Here is a 9,318-nt window from a genome sequence, read left to right as displayed (position 1 = left end):
TTCTTGTTGGTCATCATGTTGGAAAAGTGTAAATTGTGGGTTTTGGAGAATATCAGGTGAGTTTAAGTTTTTCTGGGTGGTGAATCTATGGTTTTGGTTGAATTCTTCTGTTTTTTTTTTAGCGTTTTCGTCTGTTTTTGGGGTGGTCCCATTCTTGTTTGGGGTGTTTTTGACATATTTTGGGGTCTCCGTTGGTTTTTGTTGGGTTCTTGTTGTTCATCATGGTGGAAAAGGGTAAATTGTGGGTATTGGAGAACATCAGGTAGGTTTAGGGGGACTTTTGGGGTGGATCAACGGCTTTTAGGGTTTTCTTTCGGTTTTGGGGGTGATCCCGCTTTTTTTTGTGGTGTTTTTGACGTGTTTTGGGGTTTCCGTTGCGTTTCGTTGATTTCCTAATGTGTTTTAAGTTTGTTGGGAGTGGACTTTGGGATTTGGAGAACATCAGGTAGGTTTAGTGTGTTTTTGGGGTGGATCTATGTTTTTTGGGGTTTTCTTTCTTTTTTAGGGGTTATCCTGTTCTTGTTTGGGGTGTTTTCGACTTGTTTTGGGGTCTCCGTTGGGTTTTAGTTGGATTCTCGTTGGTCGTTAGGGTAAATGGGAGTGGATTGTGGGTTTTGAAGAAGATCAGGTGAGTTTAGGGTGGTTTTGCGGGGAAATTCATAGTGTTTGGTGTTTTTTCTTCTGATCCAGTTCTTTTCTGGGGTGTTTTTGAGGTGTTTTTGGGGTTTCCGTTGGGTTTCGTTGAGTTCCTAATGGGTTTTATGGTGGTTGGGAGTGGACATTTGGATTTGGAGAACATCAGGTACGTTTAGAGTGGTTTTGGGATTGGATCCGTGCTTTTTGGGGTTTTCTTTCGTTTTTGGGGGTGATCCTGTTCTTGTTTGGGGTGTTTTGGACGTGTTTTGGGTTCTCCGTTGGGTTTCGTTGTGTTTTCCGTGGTCATCATGGTGGAAAAGTGTAAATTGTGGGTTTTGGAGAACATCAGGTAGGTTTAGGGTGTTTTTTGGGGTGGATCTATGTTTTTGGGGGATTTTCTTCCAGTTTTGGGGGTGATTCCGTTCTTGTTTGGGGTGTTTTTGACGTGTTTTGTGGTCTGTGTTTTGTTTCGTTGTGTTTTCCTTGTTCATTTTGGTGGAAAAGGCTGAATAGTGGGTTTTGGAGAACATCAGGTAGGTTTAGGGTGGTTTTGGGATTTGATCCGTGCTTTTTGGGGATTTTGTTCCAGTTTTGGGGGTGATTCCGTTCTTGTTTGTGGTGTTTTTGATGTGTTTTGGGTTCTCCGTTGGGTTTCGTTGGGTTTTCCGTTGGCATCATGGTGGAAAAGGGTAAATTGTGGGTTTTGGAGAACATCAGGTAGGTTTAGGGGGACTTTTGGGGTGGATTCATGGTATTTGTTTTTTTTTTTTTCTGTTTTTCTGGGTTGATCCCGTTCTTTTTTGGTGTGTTTTTGATGTGTTTTGGGGTCTCCGTTGGGTTTTGTTGGGTTCTTGTTGGTCATCATGTTGGAAAAGTGTAAATTGTGGGTTTTGGAGAATATCAGGTGAGTTTAAGTTTTTCTGGGTGGTGAATCTATGGTTTTGGTTGAATTCTTCTGTTTTTTTTTTAGCGTTTTCTTCTGTTTTTGGGGTGGTCCCATTCTTGTTTGGGGTGTTTTTGACATATTTTGGGGTCTCCGTTGTTTTTTGTTGGGTTCTTGTTGTTCATCATGGTGGAAAAGGGTAAATTGTGGGTATTGGAGAACATCAGGTAGGTTTAGGGGGACTTTTGGGGTGGATCAACGGCTTTTAGGGTTTTCTTTCGGTTTTGGGGGTGATCCCGCTTTTTTTTGTGGTGTTTTTGACGTGTTTTGGGGTTTCCGTTGCGTTTCGTTGATTTCCTAATGTGTTTTAAGTTTGTTGGGAGTGGACTTTGGGATTTGGAGAACATCAGGTAGGTTTAGTGTGTTTTTGGGGTGGATCTATGTTTTTTGGGGTTTTCTTTCTTTTTTAGGGGTTATCCTGTTCTTGTTTGGGGTGTTTTCGACTTGTTTTGGGGTCTCCGTTGGGTTTTAGTTGGATTCTCGTTGGTCGTTAGGGTAAATGGGAGTGGATTGTGGGTTTTGAAGAAGATCAGGTGAGTTTAGGGTGGTTTTGCGGGGAAATTCATAGTGTTTGGTGTTTTTTCTTCTGATCCAGTTCTTTTCTGGGGTGTTTTTGAGGTGTTTTTGGGGTTTCCGTTGGGTTTCGTTGAGTTCCTAATGGGTTTTATGGTGGTTGGGAGTGGACATTTGGATTTGGAGAACATCAGGTACGTTTAGAGTGGTTTTGGGATTGGATCCGTGCTTTTTGGGGTTTTCTTTCGTTTTTGGGGGTGATCCTGTTCTTGTTTGGGGTGTTTTGGACGTGTTTTGGGTTCTCCGTTGGGTTTCGTTGTGTTTTCCGTGGTCATCATGGTGGAAAAGTGTAAATTGTGGGTTTTGGAGAACATCAGGTAGGTTTAGGGTGTTTTTTGGGGTGGATCTATGTTTTTGGGGGATTTTCTTCCAGTTTTGGGGGTGATTCCGTTCTTGTTTGGGGTGTTTTTGACGTGTTTTGTGGTCTCTGTTTTGTTTCGTTGTGTTTTCCTTGTTCATTTTGGTGGAAAAGGCTGAATAGTGGGTTTTGGAGAACATCAGGTAGGTTTAGGGTGGTTTTGGGATTTGATCCGTGCTTTTTGGGGATTTTGTTCCAGTTTTGGGGGTGATTCCGTTCTTGTTTGTGGTGTTTTTGATGTGTTTTGGGTTCTCCGTTGGGTTTCGTTGGGTTTTCCGTTGGCATCATGGTGGAAAAGGGTAAATTGTGGGTTTTGGAGAACATCAGGTAGGTTTAGGGGGACTTTTGGGGTGGATTCATGGTATTTGTTTTTTTTTTTTTTCTGTTTTTCTGGGTTGATCCCGTTCTTTTTTGGTGTGTTTTTGATGTGTTTTGGGGTCTCCGTTGGGTTTTGTTGGGTTCTTGTTGGTCATCATGTTGGAAAAGTGTAAATTGTGGGTTTTGGAGAATATCAGGTGAGTTTAAGTTTTTCTGGGTGGTGAATCTATGGTTTTGGTTGAATTCTTCTGTTTTTTTTTAGCGTTTTCTTCTGTTTTTGGGGTGGTCCCATTCTTGTTTGGGGTGTTTTTGACATATTTTGGGGTCTCCGTTGGTTTTTGTTGGGTTCTTGTTGTTCATCATGGTGGAAAAGGGTAAATTGTGGGTATTGGAGAACATCAGGTAGGTTTAGGGGGACTTTTGGGGTGGATCAACGGCTTTTAGGGTTTTCTTTCGGTTTTGGGGGTGATCCCGCTTTTTTTTGTGGTGTTTTTGACGTGTTTTGGGGTTTCCGTTGCGTTTCGTTGATTTCCTAATGTGTTTTAAGTTTGTTGGGAGTGGACTTTGGGATTTGGAGAACATCAGGTAGGTTTAGTGTGTTTTTGGGGTGGATCTATGTTTTTTGGGGTTTTCTTTCTTTTTTAGGGGTTATCCTGTTCTTGTTTGGGGTGTTTTTGACTTGTTTTGGGGTCTCCGTTGGGTTTTAGTTGGATTCTCGTTGGTCGTTAGGGTAAATGGGAGTGGATTGTGGGTTTTGAAGAAGATCAGGTGAGTTTAGGGTGGTTTTGCGGGGAAATTCATAGTGTTTGGTGTTTTTTCTTCTGATCCAGTTCTTTTCTGGGGTGTTTTTGAGGTGTTTTTGGGGTTTCCGTTGGGTTTCGTTGAGTTCCTAATGGGTTTTATGGTGGTTGGGAGTGGACATTTGGATTTGGAGAACATCAGGTACGTTTAGAGTGGTTTTGGGATTGGATCCGTGCTTTTTGGGGTTTTCTTTCGTTTTTGGGGGTGATCCTGTTCTTGTTTGGGGTGTTTTGGACGTGTTTTGGGTTCTCCGTTGGGTTTCGTTGTGTTTTCCGTGGTCATCATGGTGGAAAAGTGTAAATTGTGGGTTTTGGAGAACATCAGGTAGGTTTAGGGTGTTTTTTGGGGTGGATCTATGTTTTTGGGGGATTTTCTTCCAGTTTTGGGGGTGATTCCGTTCTTGTTTGGGGTGTTTTTGACGTGTTTTGTGGTCTCTGTTTTGTTTCGTTGTGTTTTCCTTGTTCATTTTGGTGGAAAAGGCTGAATAGTGGGTTTTGGAGAACATCAGGTAGGTTTAGGGTGGTTTTGGGATTTGATCCGTGCTTTTTGGGGATTTTGTTCCAGTTTTGGGGGTGATTCCGTTCTTGTTTGTGGTGTTTTTGATGTGTTTTGGGTTCTCCGTTGGGTTTCGTTGGGTTTTCCGTTGGCATCATGGTGGAAAAGGGTAAATTGTGGGTTTTGGAGAACATCAGGTAGGTTTAGGGGGACTTTTGGGGTGGATTCATGGTATTTGTTTTTTTTTTTTTCTGTTTTTCTGGGTTGATCCCGTTCTTTTTTGGTGTGTTTTTGATGTGTTTTGGGGTCTCCGTTGGGTTTTGTTGGGTTCTTGTTGGTCATCATGTTGGAAAAGTGTAAATTGTGGGTTTTGGAGAATATCAGGTGAGTTTAAGTTTTTCTGGGTGGTGAATCTATGGTTTTGGTTGAATTCTTCTGTTTTTTTTTTAGCGTTTTCTTCTGTTTTTGGGGTGGTCCCATTCTTGTTTGGGGTGTTTTTGACATATTTTGGGGTCTCCGTTGTTTTTTGTTGGGTTCTTGTTGTTCATCATGGTGGAAAAGGGTAAATTGTGGGTATTGGAGAACATCAGGTAGGTTTAGGGGGACTTTTGGGGTGGATCAACGGCTTTTAGGGTTTTCTTTCGGTTTTGGGGGTGATCCCGCTTTTTTTTGTGGTGTTTTTGACGTGTTTTGGGGTTTCCGTTGCGTTTCGTTGATTTCCTAATGTGTTTTAAGTTTGTTGGGAGTGGACTTTGGGATTTGGAGAACATCAGGTAGGTTTAGTGTGTTTTTGGGGTGGATCTATGTTTTTTGGGGTTTTCTTTCTTTTTTAGGGGTTATCCTGTTCTTGTTTGGGGTGTTTTCGACTTGTTTTGGGGTCTCCGTTGGGTTTTAGTTGGATTCTCGTTGGTCGTTAGGGTAAATGGGAGTGGATTGTGGGTTTTGAAGAAGATCAGGTGAGTTTAGGGTGGTTTTGCGGGGAAATTCATAGTGTTTGGTGTTTTTTCTTCTGATCCAGTTCTTTTCTGGGGTGTTTTTGAGGTGTTTTTGGGGTTTCCGTTGGGTTTCGTTGAGTTCCTAATGGGTTTTATGGTGGTTGGGAGTGGACATTTGGATTTGGAGAACATCAGGTACGTTTAGAGTGGTTTTGGGATTGGATCCGTGCTTTTTGGGGTTTTCTTTCGTTTTTGGGGGTGATCCTGTTCTTGTTTGGGGTGTTTTGGACGTGTTTTGGGTTCTCCGTTGGGTTTCGTTGTGTTTTCCGTGGTCATCATGGTGGAAAAGTGTAAATTGTGGGTTTTGGAGAACATCAGGTAGGTTTAGGGTGTTTTTTGGGGTGGATCTATGTTTTTGGGGGATTTTCTTCCAGTTTTGGGGGTGATTCCGTTCTTGTTTGGGGTGTTTTTGACGTGTTTTGTGGTCTCTGTTTTGTTTCGTTGTGTTTTCCTTGTTCATTTTGGTGGAAAAGGCTGAATAGTGGGTTTTGGAGAACATCAGGTAGGTTTAGGGTGGTTTTGGGATTTGATCCGTGCTTTTTGGGGATTTTGTTCCAGTTTTGGGGGTGATTCCGTTCTTGTTTGTGGTGTTTTTGATGTGTTTTGGGTTCTCCGTTGGGTTTCGTTGGGTTTTCCGTTGGCATCATGGTGGAAAAGGGTAAATTGTGGGTTTTGGAGAACATCAGGTAGGTTTAGGGGGACTTTTGGGGTGGATTCATGGTATTTGTTTTTTTTTTTTTTTCTGTTTTTCTGGGTTGATCCCGTTCTTTTTTGGTGTGTTTTTGATGTGTTTTGGGGTCTCCGTTGGGTTTTGTTGGGTTCTTGTTGGTCATCATGTTGGAAAAGTGTAAATTGTGGGTTTTGGAGAATATCAGGTGAGTTTAAGTTTTTCTGGGTGGTGAATCTATGGTTTTGGTTGAATTCTTCTGTTTTTTTTTTAGCGTTTTCTTCTGTTTTTGGGGTGGTCCCATTCTTGTTTGGGGTGTTTTTGACATATTTTGGGGTCTCCGTTGGTTTTTGTTGGGTTCTTGTTGTTCATCATGGTGGAAAAGGGTAAATTGTGGGTATTGGAGAACATCAGGTAGGTTTAGGGGGACTTTTGGGGTGGATCAACGGCTTTTAGGGTTTTCTTTCGGTTTTGGGGGTGATCCCGCTTTTTTTTGTGGTGTTTTTGACGTGTTTTGGGGTTTCCGTTGCGTTTCGTTGATTTCCTAATGTGTTTTAAGTTTGTTGGGAGTGGACTTTGGGATTTGGAGAACATCAGGTAGGTTTAGTGTGTTTTTGGGGTGGATCTATGTTTTTTGGGGTTTTCTTTCTTTTTTAGGGGTTATCCTGTTCTTGTTTGGGGTGTTTTCGACTTGTTTTGGGGTCTCCGTTGGGTTTTAGTTGGATTCTCGTTGGTCGTTAGGGTAAATGGGAGTGGATTGTGGGTTTTGAAGAAGATCAGGTGAGTTTAGGGTGGTTTTGCGGGGAAATTCATAGTGTTTGTTTTTTTTTCTTCTGATCCAGTTCTTTTTTGGGGTGTTTTTGAGGTGTTTTTGGGGTTTCCGTTGGGTTTCGTTGAGTTCCTAATGGGTTTTATGGTGGTTGGGAGTGGACATTTGGATTTGGAGAACATCAGGTACGTTTAGAGTGGTTTTGGGATTGGATCCGTGCTTTTTGGGGTTTTCTTTCGTTTTTGGGGGTGATCCTGTTCTTGTTTGGGGTGTTTTGGACGTGTTTTGGGTTCTCCGTTGGGTTTCGTTGTGTTTTCCGTGGTCATCATGGTGGAAAAGTGTAAATTGTGGGTTTTGGAGAACATCAGGTAGGTTTAGGGTGTTTTTTGGGGTGGATCTATGTTTTTGGGGGATTTTCTTCCAGTTTTGGGGGTGATTCCGTTCTTGTTTGGGGTGTTTTTGACGTGTTTTGTGGTCTCTGTTTTGTTTCGTTGTGTTTTCCTTGTTCATTTTGGTGGAAAAGGCTGAATAGTGGGTTTTGGAGAACATCAGGTAGGTTTAGGGTGGTTTTGGGATTTGATCCGTGCTTTTTGGGGATTTTGTTCCAGTTTTGGGGGTGATTCCGTTCTTGTTTGTGGTGTTTTTGATGTGTTTTGGGTTCTCCGTTGGGTTTCGTTGGGTTTTCCGTTGGCATCATGGTGGAAAAGGGTAAATTGTGGGTTTTGGAGAACATCAGGTAGGTTTAGGGGGACTTTTGGGGTGGATTCATGGTATTTGTTTTTTTTTTTTTTCTGTTTTTCTGGGTTGATCCCGTTCTTTTTTGGTGTGTTTTTGATGTGTTTTGGGGTCTCCGTTGGGTTTTGTTGGGTTCTTGTTGGTCATCATGTTGGAAAAGTGTAAATTGTGGGTTTTGGAGAATATCAGGTGAGTTTAAGTTTTTCTGGGTGGTGAATCTATGGTTTTGGTTGAATTCTTCTGTTTTTTTTTAGCGTTTTCTTCTGTTTTTGGGGTGGTCCCATTCTTGTTTGGGGTGTTTTTGACATATTTTGGGGTCTCCGTTGTTTTTTGTTGGGTTCTTGTTGTTCATCATGGTGGAAAAGGGTAAATTGTGGGTATTGGAGAACATCAGGTAGGTTTAGGGGGACTTTTGGGGTGGATCAACGGCTTTTAGGGTTTTCTTTCGGTTTTGGGGGTGATCCCGCTTTTTTTTGTGGTGTTTTTGACGTGTTTTGGGGTTTCCGTTGCGTTTCGTTGATTTCCTAATGTGTTTTAAGTTTGTTGGGAGTGGACTTTGGGATTTGGAGAACATCAGGTAGGTTTAGTGTGTTTTTGGGGTGGATCTATGTTTTTTGGGGTTTTCTTTCTTTTTTAGGGGTTATCCTGTTCTTGTTTGGGGTGTTTTCGACTTGTTTTGGGGTCTCCGTTGGGTTTTAGTTGGATTCTCGTTGGTCGTTAGGGTAAATGGGAGTGGATTGTGGGTTTTGAAGAAGATCAGGTGAGTTTAGGGTGGTTTTGCGGGGAAATTCATAGTGTTTGGTGTTTTTTCTTCTGATCCAGTTCTTTTCTGGGGTGTTTTTGAGGTGTTTTTGGGGTTTCCGTTGGGTTTCGTTGAGTTCCTAATGGGTTTTATGGTGGTTGGGAGTGGACATTTGGATTTGGAGAACATCAGGTACGTTTAGAGTGGTTTTGGGATTGGATCCGTGCTTTTTGGGGTTTTCTTTCGTTTTTGGGGGTGATCCTGTTCTTGTTTGGGGTGTTTTGGACGTGTTTTGGGTTCTCCGTTGGGTTTCGTTGTGTTTTCCGTGGTCATCATGGTGGAAAAGTGTAAATTGTGGGTTTTGGAGAACATCAGGTAGGTTTAGGGTGTTTTTTGGGGTGGATCTATGTTTTTGGGGGATTTTCTTCCAGTTTTGGGGGTGATTCCGTTCTTGTTTGGGGTGTTTTTGACGTGTTTTGTGGTCTCTGTTTTGTTTCGTTGTGTTTTCCTTGTTCATTTTGGTGGAAAAGGCTGAATAGTGGGTTTTGGAGAACATCAGGTAGGTTTAGGGTGGTTTTGGGATTTGATCCGTGCTTTTTGGGGATTTTGTTCCAGTTTTGGGGGTGATTCCGTTCTTGTTTGTGGTGTTTTTGATGTGTTTTGGGTTCTCCGTTGGGTTTCGTTGGGTTTTCCATTGGCATCATGGTGGAAAAGGGTAAATTGTGGGTTTTGGAGAACATCAGGTAGGTTTAGGGGGACTTTTGGGGTGGATTCATGGTATTTGTTTTTTTTTTTTTTTCTGTTTTTCTGGGTTGATCCCGTTCTTTTTTGGTGTGTTTTTGATGTGTTTTGGGGTCTCCGTTGGGTTTTGTTGGGTTCTTGTTGGTCATCATGTTGGAAAAGTGTAAATTGTGGGTTTTGGAGAATATCAGGTGAGTTTAAGTTTTTCTGGGTGGTGAATCTATGGTTTTGGTTGAATTCTTCTGTTTTTTTTTAGCGTTTTCTTCTGTTTTTGGGGTGGTCCCATTCTTGTTTGGGGTGTTTTTGACATATTTTGGGGTCTCCGTTGGTTTTTGTTGGGTTCTTGTTGTTCATCATGGTGGAAAAGGGTAAATTGTGGGTATTGGAGAACATCAGGTAGGTTTAGGGGGACTTTTGGGGTGGATCAACGGCTTTTAGGGTTTTCTTTCGGTTTTGGGGGTGATCCCGCTTTTTTTTGTGGTGTTTTTGACGTGTTTTGGGGTTTCCGTTGCGTTTCGTTGATTTCCTAATGTGTTTTAAGTTTG

Source organism: Aythya ferina, assembly GCF_964211825.1.
Source record: "Aythya ferina genome assembly, contig: HAP1_SCAFFOLD_70, whole genome shotgun sequence".
Taxonomy (NCBI): domain Eukaryota; kingdom Metazoa; phylum Chordata; class Aves; order Anseriformes; family Anatidae; genus Aythya; species Aythya ferina.
The sequence above is the reverse complement of the archived record's forward strand: the minus strand, read 5'-3'. Positions refer to the sequence as shown.